The 12,500-nt window shown below is 27.5% G+C and overlaps 1 protein-coding gene across 3 annotated transcripts in view; it reads right to left on the bottom strand.

The window, feature by feature from the left end:
* Nucleotides 1–12,500, bottom strand: part of LOC133650116 (cytochrome c oxidase assembly factor 4 homolog, mitochondrial-like) — a 324,940-nt gene that overhangs the window by 291,405 nt on the left and 21,035 nt on the right. The window contains exon 3 of one of the 3 annotated variants that reach the window (XR_009826185.1): nucleotides 12,367–12,500. This exon is cut by the window's right edge and continues 36 nt beyond it. The exons of 1 other annotated variant lie outside the window; for it this stretch is intronic. The gene's annotated coding sequence lies outside the window, so the exon portion shown is untranslated. Of the gene's footprint in view, nucleotides 1–12,188 lie in introns of those variants that run through there. One more of the 3 variants, XM_062046952.1, reaches the window with a different exon arrangement.

Below are 12,500 nucleotides of genomic sequence, written 5' to 3'. Positions count from 1 at the left end.
GTGACTTTATTGTCTTTAAAGCTTTTTTTTAAAATTGTTGCTGTTTTTAGTAATCATCTTTTTTCCTTACATTGAACCTCTTTATTGTCACAACAGTTTGATCCCTTTTTAAAAATCTTATATTAAAACTTTTTTCCTAAAAATATTGTGACTTTATTTTCTTATAAGCTCTTTTGTAATTTTTGCTGTTTTTAGTAATCATATTTTTTCTCATGCATTGAACCTTTTTATTGTCACAAAAGTTTGATCTTTTTTAAAAATCTTATATTCAAACTTTTTTCCTCCCAATAGTGCGACTTCATTCTCTTAGAAGCTCTCTTTTTTGCTGTTTTTAGTAATCATATTTTTTCCTCATACATTTAACTTCTTTATTGTCACAACAGTTTGATATTTTTTTTAATCTTATATTAAAACTTTTTTCCTCCAAATATTGTGACTTCATTCTCTTAAAAGCTCTTCTTTTGTAATTTTTGCTGTTTTTAGTAATCATATTTTTTCCTCATACATTGAACCTCTTTATTGTCACAAAAGTTTGATATTTTTTAAATCTTATATTCAAACTTTTTTCCTTCCAATATTGCGAATTCATTCTCTTAAAATCTCTTCTTTTTTTGCTGTTTTTAGTAACCATCTTTTTTCCTTGGACATTGAACCTCTTTATTGTCGCAACAGTTTGATCTTTTTTTTAATTTATCTTATATTAAAACTTTTTTTTTCTTTAATATTGTGACTTTATTCTCTTTAAAGCTCTTCTTTTTTAATTGTTGCTGTTTTTAGTAATCATCTTTTTTCCTTACATTGAACCTTTTTATTGTCACAACAATTTGATCCTTTTTTTAATCTTATATTAAAACTTTTTTCCTCCCAATATTGTGACTTTATTCTCTTACAAGCTCTTCTTTTGTAATTGTTTTGCTGTTTTTGTAATCATATTTTTTCCTCATACATTGAACCTCTTTATTGTTACAACAGTTTGATATTTTTTAAATCTTGTATTCAAACTTTTTTCCTCCCAATATTGCGACTTCTTTCTCTTAAAAGCTCTTTTATTTGCTGTTTTTAGTAATCATATTTTTTCCTCATACAGTGAACCTTTTTATTGTCACAAAAGTTTGATATTTTTTGAATCTTATATTCAAACTTTTTTCCTCCCAATATTGCGAATTCATTCTCTTAAAAGCTCTTCTTTTTGAATTTTTGCTGTTTTTAGTAACCATATTTTTTCTTCATACATTTAACCTCTTTATTGTTGCAAAAGTTTGATATTTTTTATTTAATATTAAAAAACTTTTTTCCTCCTAATATTGTGACTTTATTGTCTTTAAAGCTTTTTTTTTTAAATGGTTGCTGTTTTTAGTAATCATATTTTTTCCTTACATTGAACCTCTTTATTGTCACAACAGTTTGATCCCTTTTTTAAAATCTTATATTAAAACTTTTTTCCTCAAAATATTGTGGCTTTATTTTCTTATATGCTCTTCTTTTGTCATTTTTGCTGTTTTTAGTAATCATATTTTTTTCTCATACATTGAACCTTTTTATTGTCACAAAAGTTTGATCTTTTTTAAAAATCTTATATTCAAACTTTTTTCCTTCCAATAGTGCAACTTCATTCTCTTAGAAGCTCTTTTTTTCTGCTGTTTTTAGTAATCATATTTTTTCCTCATACATTTAACTTCTTTATTGTCGCAACAGTTTGATCTTTTTTTATTTAATATTAAAAAACGTTTTCCTCCTAATATTGTGACTTTATTCTCTTTAAAGCTTTTTTAAAATTGTTGCTGTTTTTATTAATCATCTTTTTTCCTTACATTGAACCTCTTTTTTGTCACAACAGTTTGATCCCTTTTATAAAATCTTATATTCAAACTTTTTTCTTCAATATATTGTGACTTTATTTTCTTATAAGCTCTTCTTTTGTAATTTTTGCTGTTATTAGTAATCATCTTTTCCTTCATACATTGAACCTCTTTATTGTTACAACAGTTTGATCTTTTTTTTATTATCTTATATTCAAACTTTTTTCCTCCCAATAATGCGACTTAATTCTCTTAGAAGCTCTTTTTGTTGTTGTTGCTGTTTTTAGTAATCATATGTTTTTCTCATACATTTAACCTCTTTATTGTAACAACAGTTTGATTTTTTTTTTTTTAATCTTATATTAAAACTTTTTTCCCTTTAATATTGTCACTTTATTCTCTTAAAGAGTATTTTTTAATTGTTGCTGTTTTTAGTAACCATCTTTTTTCCTCCTAATATTGTGACTTTATTCTCTTGAATATTATTCTCTTTTTTGCTGTTTTTAGTAATCATTTTTCCTCATACATTGAACCTCTTTATTGTCGCAACAGTTTGATCTTTTTTTATCTTATATTAAAACTTTTTTCCTTTAATATTGTCACTTTATTCTCTTAAAAGCTCTTCTTTTGTAATGTTTGCTGTTTTTAGTAATTCTATTTTTCCTCATACATTAACCCTCTTTTTTGTCGCAACAGTTTGATATTTTTTATTTAATATTAAAAAAACGTTTTTCCTCCTAATTTTGTGACTTTATTCTCTTAAAGGGTATTTTTAATTGTTGCTGTTTTTAGTAATCATCTTTTTTTCCTTACATTGAACCTCTTTATTGTCACAACAGTCTTATATTAAAACTTTTTTCCTCCAAATATTGTGACTTCATTCTAAGCTCTTCTTTTGTAATTTTTGCTGTTTTTAGTAATCATATTTTTTCCTCATACATTGAACCTTTTTATTGTCACAAAAGTTTTATATTTTTTAAATCTTATATTCAAACTTTTTTCCTCCCAATATTGCGAATTCATTCTCTTAAAAGCTCTTCTTTTTTTGCTGTTTTTAGTAACCATCTTTTTTCCTCAGACATTGAACCTCTTTATTGTCGCAACAGTTTGATCTTTTTTTAAATGTATCTTATATTAAAACTTTTTTTTCTTTAATATTGTGACTTTATTCTCTTTAAAGCTCTTGTTTTTTAATTGTTGCTGTTTTTAGTAATCATCTTTTTTCCTTACATTGAACCTCTTTATTGTCACAACAATTTGATCCTTTTTTTTAATCTTATATTAAAACTTTTTTCCTCCCAATATTGCGACATCATTCTGTTAAAAGCTCTTTTATTTGCTGCTTTTAGTAATCATATTTTTTCCTCATATATTGAACCTTTTTATTGTCACAAAAGTTTGATATTTTTTAAATCTTATATGCAAACTTTTTTCCTCCCACCATTGCAAATTCATTCTCTTAAAAGCTCTTCTTTTTGAATTTTGCTGTTTTTAGTAACCATATTTTTTCTTCATACATTTAACCTCTTTATTGTTGCAAAAGTTTGATATTTTTTATTTAATATTAAAAAACTTTTTTCCTCCTAATATTGTGACTTTATTGTCTTTAAAGCTTTTTTTTTTTAAATGGTTGCTGTTTTTAGTAATCATATTTTTTCCTTACATTGAACCTCTTTATTGTCACAACAGTTTGATCCCTTTTTTAAAATCTTATATTAAAACTTTTTTCCTCAAAATATTGTGACTTTATTTTCTTATATGCTCTTCTTTTGCAATTTTTTGCCGTTTTTAGTAATCATCTTTTTTCCTCATACATTGAACCTTTTTATTGTCACAAAAGTTTGATATTTTTAAAATCTTATATGCAAACTTTTTTCCTCCCACCATTGCAAATTCATTCTCTTAAAAGCTCTTCTTTTTGAATTTTGCTGTTTTTAGTAACCATATTTTTTCTTCATACATTTAACCTCTTTATTGTTGCAAAAGTTTGATATTTTTTATTTAATATTAAAAAACTTTTTTCCTCCTAATATTGTGACTTTATTGTCTTTAAAGCTTTTTTTTTTAAAATGGTTGCTGTTTTTAGTAATCATATTTTTTCCTTACATTGAACCTCTTTATTGTCACAACAGTTTGATCCCTTTTTTAAAATCTTATATTAAAACTTTTTTCCTCAAAATATTGTGACTTTATTTTCTTATATGCTCTTCTTTTGTAATTTTTTGCTGTTTTTAGTAATCATCTTTTTTCCTCATACATTGAACCTTTTTATTGTCACAAAAGTTTGATCTTTTTTTAAAAATCTTATATTCAAACTTTTTTCCTCCCAATAGAGCGACTTCATTCTCTTAGAAGCTCTTTTTTTTGTTGCTGTTTTTAGTAATCATATTTTTTCTTCATACATTTAACCTCTTTATTGTCGCAACAGTTTGATATTTTTTATTTAATATTAAAAAACTTTTTTCCTCCTTAGAACCTTTATTTAACCAGATAAGAAAACCCATTGAGATCAAGATCTCTTTCACAAGGGTGACCTGGCCAAGAGGTCAACAGCACATGTCACAGAGCAGTTTCAAAATAAATACATTAAGACATACATTTTAAAATACATAAGAGAAGTGTAAAACAACAGAGATTTACATCTTTAAAAACACAGGCACTGTGCAAACGTCTCTCGCTGTTTGTCCCTCAGGACAGAACAGAAGTCTCCAAATGGAAGTAGTTCTGTAAGTTTCAGTTTCGTCTGCAATTCATTCCATGCCATAGGGGCAGCAATGCCAAAAGCTCTTTTGCCAAATTCAGTCCGTACATGAGGAACAGTTAAAACATACAAATTGTTAGAACGTAATGCGTAAGAGCTGCTTTTTCTTTGTAACAGAGTACACAAGTATGGAGGTATTAAACCTAAAAGAGCCTTATAAATGATAGTCAGCCAATGTGTGTATCTGCGTGCACTCAATGAAGAGAAGTCTGACTTCATATACAGTTGACAATGGTGGGTGAGACTACGACAGCCAGTAACAAATCTTAGTGCTGAATGAAAAACAGTGTCCAAGGACTGGAGGCATTTAGATGAAGCACTAAAATAAAGCACGTCTCCATAATCAATTACAGGCAAGATAGTTGCTGTCACCAATTTCTTTCGGACTTTAAGAGAGAAGCAGTTTTTATTTCTAAAAAAGAAACCAAGCTTTACCCTAAGCTTAGAGACCAAGTTGTTAATATGGGCTTTAAATGAAAGCTCCTGATCAAGAGTAAAACCCAAGTACTTGTAATTTAAGACCTGCTCTATAGGGTTTCCATTTGATGTTATAATATTTGGAATATTTTCCAGTAGCACCCTTGAATGAGAGAAAACCATTAGCTTGCTTTTATCTGTATTTAAAACCAATTTAAGATCAAATAAGCGAGCCTGGATGACATCAAAAGCAGCTTGTAAAAACTCAAAAGCCTGAGTGATGGAGGTTGAACAGCAATAAATAATGGTGTCGTCTGCATAAAAATGGTACATTGCATTTGACAAATTATTCCAAAGATTATTTATGTAGATAGAAAATAAAATGGGCCCCAGCACTGAGCCTTGTGGAACGCCCTTGGTAATGTCCAGTAATGAAGAGGTGGTCCCAGCCACCTGTACACGTTGTGTTCTGCTGGAGAGATAGTCTGTGAACCAAGCAGCTGCATTTTTAGATAATCCAACGTGATGAAGGGCTTGAATTAACAGACTGTGGTCTACTGTGTCAAATGCTTTTTGACAAATCAATAAATAGGGCGACACAATATTTCTTGCCGTCTACAGCCTCGATTAAATCATTGAAGACCTTAAGAGCAGCTGTAATAGTGCTATGCTGTTTTCTAAAACCAGATTGAAATGGAGATAAAATATTGTTTGATTCTAAAAAATCCTCTAGCTGGTTACTGATGATCTTCTCAAACAATTTTGCTAAAATGCATAATTTAGAAATTGGTCTGTAATTATTTATATTTGTGGGTTCACCCCCTTTTAGCAGGGGAAGAACAAAGGCCGATTTCCAAATTTTTGGAATGCTTTTACTTGTTAGACTTAGGTTAAAAATATGCGAGAGAGGCTCAGCAACAAAATCAGCAGCCAATTTTAAGAAAAAGGGTTCAATTTGGTCAGGTCCTGCTGCTTTAGTTGTGTCCAGGCTCTTTAGTGCACTGTTTACCTCGGATATTGATACAGGTGTGAACTCAAAAGTGCAGGTGCTGCGTCTATTTACAGCCTGTGGTGTATTTGGTATATTGACATTAGTTAAACCAACATTTGACAATTGAGGATTCAACGACTCAAACAAGGATCCGGCAGAAACAAAATACTCATTAAAACAATTTGATATAGTTGTCTTATCAGACAAAGTACCAGATTGAGTAATTAAAGGACTTGGAAAGTCACATGATTTAAAGAAGCTTTTATGGTTTGCCAAAACTTTTTGGGATCATTTATATGTTTTTTGCATTCATGCAGGTAAAAATCAGACTTGGCCCTCTTAACAAGCGAAGTACATTTATTTCTAAGCTCCTAATATTGTGACTTTATTCTCTTTAAAGCTTTTTTTTTTTAATTGTTGCTGTTTTTAGTAATAATCTTTTTTCCTTACATTGAACCTCTTTATTGTGACAACAGTTTGATCCCTTTTTTAAATCTTATATTCAAACTTTTTTCTCCCAATAATGCGACTTAATTCTCTTAGAAGCTCTTTTTGTTGTTGTTGCTGTTTTTAGTAATCATCTGTTTTTCTCATACATTTAACCTCTTTATTGTCACAACAGTTTGATCTTTTAAAAAACAAATCTTATATTAAAACTTTTTCCCTTTAATATTGTCACTTTATTCTCTTAAAGAGTATTTTTTAATTTTTGCTGTTTTTAGTAACCATCTTTTTTCCTCCTAATATTGTGACTTTATTCTCTTACAAGCTCTTTTTACATTTTTGCTGTTTTTAGTAACCATATTTTTTCCTCATACATTGAACCTCTTTATTGTCACAACAGTTTGATCTTTTTTAAAAATCTTGTATTCAAATTTTTTTCCTCCCAATATTGCGACTTCATTCTCTTAAAAGCTCTTTTTTAAATTTGTGCTGTTTTTAGTAATCATATTTTTTCCTCGTATATTGAACCTCTTTGTTGCAACAGTTTGATATTTTTTTTAATCTTATATTAAAACTTTTTTTCCTTTATTATTGTCACTTTATTCTCTTAAAGGGTATTTTTTAATTGTTGCTGTTTTTAGTAATTATTTTTCCTCATACATTGAACGTCTTTATTGTCGCAACAGTTCGATCTTTTTTATCTTATGTTCAAACTTTTTTTCGTCATAATATTGTGACTTTATTCTCTTTAAAGCTCTTCTTTTTTAATTGTTGCTGTTTTTAGTAATCATCTTTTTTCCTTATATTGAACCTCTTTATTGTCACAAAAGTTTGATATTTTTTAAATCTTACATTCAAACTTTTTTCCTACCAATATTGCGAATTCATTCTCTTAAAAACTCTTCTTTTTTTTGCTGTTTCTAGTAACCATCTTTTTTCCTCATACATTTAACCTCTTTATTGTTACAACAATTTGATATTTTTTTAAATTTATCTTATATTAAAACTTTTTTCCTCCTAATATTGTCACTTTATTCTCTTAAAAGCTCTTCTTTTGTAATGTTTGCTGTTTTTAGTAATCATATTTTTCCTCATACATTAACCCTCTTTATTGTCACAACAGTTTGATCCTTTTTTTAAAATCTCATATTAAAACTTTTTTCCTCCAAATATTGTGACTTTATTCTCTTTTAAGCTCTTTTTTTTAAAATTGTTGCTGTTTTTAGTAATCATATTTTTTCCTTACATTGAACCTCTTTATTGTCACAACAGTTTGATCCTTTTTTTAAAATCTCAAATTAAAACTTTTTTCCTCCAAATATTGTGACTTTATTCTCTTTTTAGCTCTTCTTTTGTAATTTTTTGCTGTTTTTAGTAATCATATTTTTTCCTCACACATTGAACCTCTTTATTGTTATAAAAGTTTGATATTTTTTTAAATTTTATATTCAAACTTTTTTCCTCCCAATATTGCGACTTCATTCTCTTGACAGCTCTTTTTTAAATTTGTGCTGTTTTTAGTAATCATCTTTTTTCCTTACATTGAACCTCTTTATTGTCACAACAGTTTGATCCTTTTTTTAAAATCTCAAATTAAAACTTTTTTCCTCCAAATATTGCGACTTTATTCTCTTTTTAGCTCTTCTTTTGTAATTTTTTGCTGTTTTTAGTAATCATATTTTTTCCTCACACATTGAACCTCTTTATTGTTATAAAAGTTTGATATTTTTTTAAATCTTATATTCAAACTTTTTTCCTCCCAATATTGCGACTTCATTCTCTTGACAGCTCTTTTTTAAATTTGTGCTGTTTTTAGTAATCATATTTTTTCCTCGTATATTGAACCTCTTTGTTGCAACAGTTTGATCTTTTTTTAAATCTTATATTAAAACTTTTTTTCCTTTAATATCGTCACTTTATTCTCTTAAAGGGTATTTTTTAATTGTTGCTGTTTTTAATAATCATATTTTTTCCTTACATTGAACCTCTTTATTGTCACAACAGTTTGATCCTTTTTTAATCTTATATTCAAAATTTTTCCTCCAAATATTGTGACTTTATTCTCTTATAAGCCCTTCTTTTGTAATTGTTGCTGTTTTTAGTAATCATATTTTTTCCTCATACATTGAACCTCTTTATTGTCACAACAGTTTGATCTTTATTTAAAATCTTGTATTCAAACTTTTTTCCTCCCAATATTGCGACTTCATTCTCTTAAAAGCTCTTTTTTTAATTTGTGCTGTTTTTAGTAATCATATTTTTTCCTCGTACATTGAACCTCTTTATTGTCACAACAGTTTGATCTTTTTTTTAAATCTTATATTCAAACTTTTTTCCTCCCAGTATTGCAAATTCATTCTCTTAAAAGCTCTTCTTTTTTTGTGCTGTTTTTAGTAACCATCTTTTTTCCTCAGACATTTAACCTCTTTATTGTCGCAACAGTTTGATCTTTTTTTAAATTTATCTTATTTTGAAACTTTTTTTTCTTTAATATTGTGACTTTATTTTCTTTAAAGCTCTTCTTTTTTAATTGTTGCTGTTTTTAGTAATCATCTTTTTTACTTACATTGAACCTCTTTATTGTCACAACAGTTTGATCCTTTTTTTTAAATCTTATATTCAAACTTTTTTCCTCCCATTATTGTGACTTTATTCTCTTACAAGCTCTTCTATTGTAATTTTTTTGCTGGTTTTGTAATCATATTTTTTCCTCATACATTGAACCTCTTTATTGTTACAACAGTTTTATATTTTTTTAATCTTGTATTCAAACTTTTTTCCTCCCAATATTGCAGCTTCATTCTCTTAAAAGCTCTTTTATTTGCTGTTTTTAGTAATCATATTTTTTCCTCATACATTGAACCTTTTTATTGTCACAAAAGTTTGATATTTTTTAAATCTTATTTTCTAACTTTTTTCCTCCCAATATTGCAAATTCAGTCTCTTAAAAGCTCTTCTTTTTGAATTTTTGCTGTTTTTAGTAACCATATTTTTTCTTCATACATTTAACCTCTTTATTGTCGCAACAGTTTGATATTTTTTATTTAATATTAAAAAACTTTTTTCCTCCTAATATTGTGACTTTATTCTCTTTAAAGCTTTTTTTTTAAAATTGTTGCTGTTTTTAGTAATCATCTTTTTTCCTTACATTGAACCTCTTTATTGTCACAACAGTTTGATCCCTTTTTTAAAATCTTATATTAAAACTTTTTTCCTCAAAATATTGTGACTTTATTTTCTTATAAGCTCTTCTTTTGTAATTTTTGCTGTTTTTAGTAATCATATTTTTTTCACATACATTGAACCTTTTTATTGTCACAAAAGTTTGATCTTTTTTTTAAAATCTTATATTCAAACTTTTTTCCTTCCAATAGTGCAACTTCATTCTCTTAGAAGCTCTTTTTTTTGCTGTTTTTAGTAATCATATTTTTTCCTCATACATTTACTTTTTTATTGTCGCAACAGTTTGATATTTTTTATTTAATATTAAAAAACTTTTTTCCTCCTAATATTGTGACTTTATTCTCTTTAAAGCTTTTTTTTTTAATTGTTGCTGTTTTTAGTAATCATCTTTTTTCCTTACATTGAACCTCTTTATTGTCACAACAGTTTGATCCCTTTTTTAAAATCTTATATTAAAACTTTTTTCCTCAAAATATTGTGACTTTATTTTCTTATAAGCTCTTCTTTTGTAATTTTTGCTGTTTTTAGTAATCATATTTTTTTTCACATACATTGAACCTTTTTATTGTCACAAAAGTTTGATCTTTTTTTAAAATCTTATATTCAAACTTTTTTCCTTCCAATAGTGCAACTTCATTCTCTTAGAAGCTCTTTTTTTTGCTGTTTTTAGTAATCATATTTTTTCCTCATACATTTAACTTCTTTATTGTCGCAACAGTTTGATATTTTCTATTTAATATTAAAAAACTTTTTTCCTCCTAATATTGTGACTTTATTCTCTTTAAAGCTTTTTTTTTAAATTGTTGCTGTTTTTAGTAATCATATTTTTTCCTTACATTGAACCTCTTTATTGTCACAACAGTTTGATCCCTTCTTTAAAATCTTATATTCAAACTTTTTTCCTCAGAATATTGTGACTTTATTTTCTTATAAGCTCTTCTTTTGTAATTTTTGCTGTTATTAGTAATCATATTTTCCTTCATACATTGAACCTCTTTATTGTTACAACAGTTTGATCTTTTTTTAAAATCTTATATTAAAACTTTTTTCCTCCCAATAATGCGACTTAATTCTCTTAGAAGCTCTTTTTGTTGTTGTTGCTGTTTTTAGTAATCATATGTTTCCCTCATACATTTATCCTCTTTATTGTCGCAAAAAAATCTTATATTAAAACTTTTTCCCTTTAATATTGTCACTTTATTCTCTTAAAGAGTATTTTTTAATTTTTGCTGGTTTTAGTAACCATCTTTTTTCCTCCTAATATTGTGACTTTATTCTCTTACGAGCTCTTTTTAAATTTTTGCTGTTTTTAGTAACCATATTTTTTCCTCATACATTGAACCTCTTTATTGTCACAACAGTTTGATCTTTTTTTTAAATCTTGTATTCAAACTTTTTTCCTCCCAGTATTGCGACTTCATTCTCTTAAAAGCTATTTTTTAAATTTGTGGTGTTTTTAGTAATCAGATTTTTTCCTCGTATATTGAACCTCTTTGTTGCAACAGTTTGATATTTTAAAAAATCTTATATTAAAACTTTTTTTCCTTTAATATTGTCACTTTATTCTCTTAAAGGTTATTTTTTAATTGTTGCTGTTTTTAGTAATCATTTTTCCTCATACATTGAACCACTTTATTGTCGCAACAGTTTGATCTTTTTTTATCTTATATTATACTTTTTTTCATCATAATATTGTGACTTCATTCTCTTTAAAGCTCTTCTTTTTTAATTGTTGCTGTTTTTAGAAATCATATTTTTTCCTTACATTGAACCACTTTATTGTCACAACAGTTTGATCTTTTTTTATCTTATATTCAAACTTTTTTCGTCATAATATTGTGACTTTATTCTCTTTAAAGCTCTTCTTTTTTAATTGTTGCTGTTTTTAGTAATCATCTTTTTTCCTTACATTGAACCTCTTTATTGTCACAACAGTGTGATCCTTTTTTTTAATCTTATATTCAAACTTTTCCTCCCTTAATTTTCGCTGTTTTTAATCTTTTTTCCTCATACATTAAACCTCATTATTGTCGCAAGTTTGATCTTTTTTAATTTTATATTCAAACTTTTCCCCCCAAACCTGAAACCTTATTCTTGGTGTGATTGTTTCTCAGAATATGAATAATTAACATACAAAATAAAAACTTTTTTTCAACCAAACGTCAACATTACACTTTAAAAGATGACTTTCTTCTACTTAATACTCTAAAATTGGACTTTGTTCTCTTGTAAAACTCAACATTTTAATGTTCTGACATTATTCTCCTAATTGTTACACTCGCTTCTGCTAAACTCTTTTTACCATTTTTTAATTGTTTAGAACAGTGGTCCCCAACCTTTTTGTAGCTGCGGACCGGTCAACCGGGGGGGGGGGGGGGGGGATTAAAAAAAAAATAAAAAAATGTTTTTTTTACATAAATAAATACAATCATGTGTGTTTACGGACTGTATCCCTGCAGACTGTATTGATCTATATTGATATATAATGTATATATTGTGTTTTTTTGTTGATTTCATTTTAAAAAAAAAAAAAATAAAATAAATAAAAAAAATTTTTTTTTTTTTTTTTAATTTCTTGTGCGGCCCGGTACCAATTGGTCTACGGTGGTTGGGGACCACTGGTTTAGAACCTTCTAAAGGAGTCAAAGTGTTGATTCAAATAGGAATGGAATAAAATAATAAAGAAGTCTGACAACAACAACAAGTTCAAACTTTTAGTGTGACGTGTGGAAGTTACAAAACAACAGAGTGTGTGTGTGTGTGTGTCTCACCTGAGGGTCAATTAGTGAGCCCAGAGGGAGAGCGCAGTAAAAAACAAGAGTGGTCTCAGGTGAGTCAAGTTGCCACAAGAGTGCTCCCTGGACTCCACTTGTTTGTTTCACCACTTGAAGGAAATAAGTGACTG

This window comes from Entelurus aequoreus, linkage group LG05 (assembly GCF_033978785.1).
Source record: "Entelurus aequoreus isolate RoL-2023_Sb linkage group LG05, RoL_Eaeq_v1.1, whole genome shotgun sequence".
Lineage (NCBI taxonomy): Eukaryota > Metazoa > Chordata > Actinopteri > Syngnathiformes > Syngnathidae > Entelurus > Entelurus aequoreus.
This window is presented reverse-complemented; position numbering and strand designations above follow the sequence as displayed.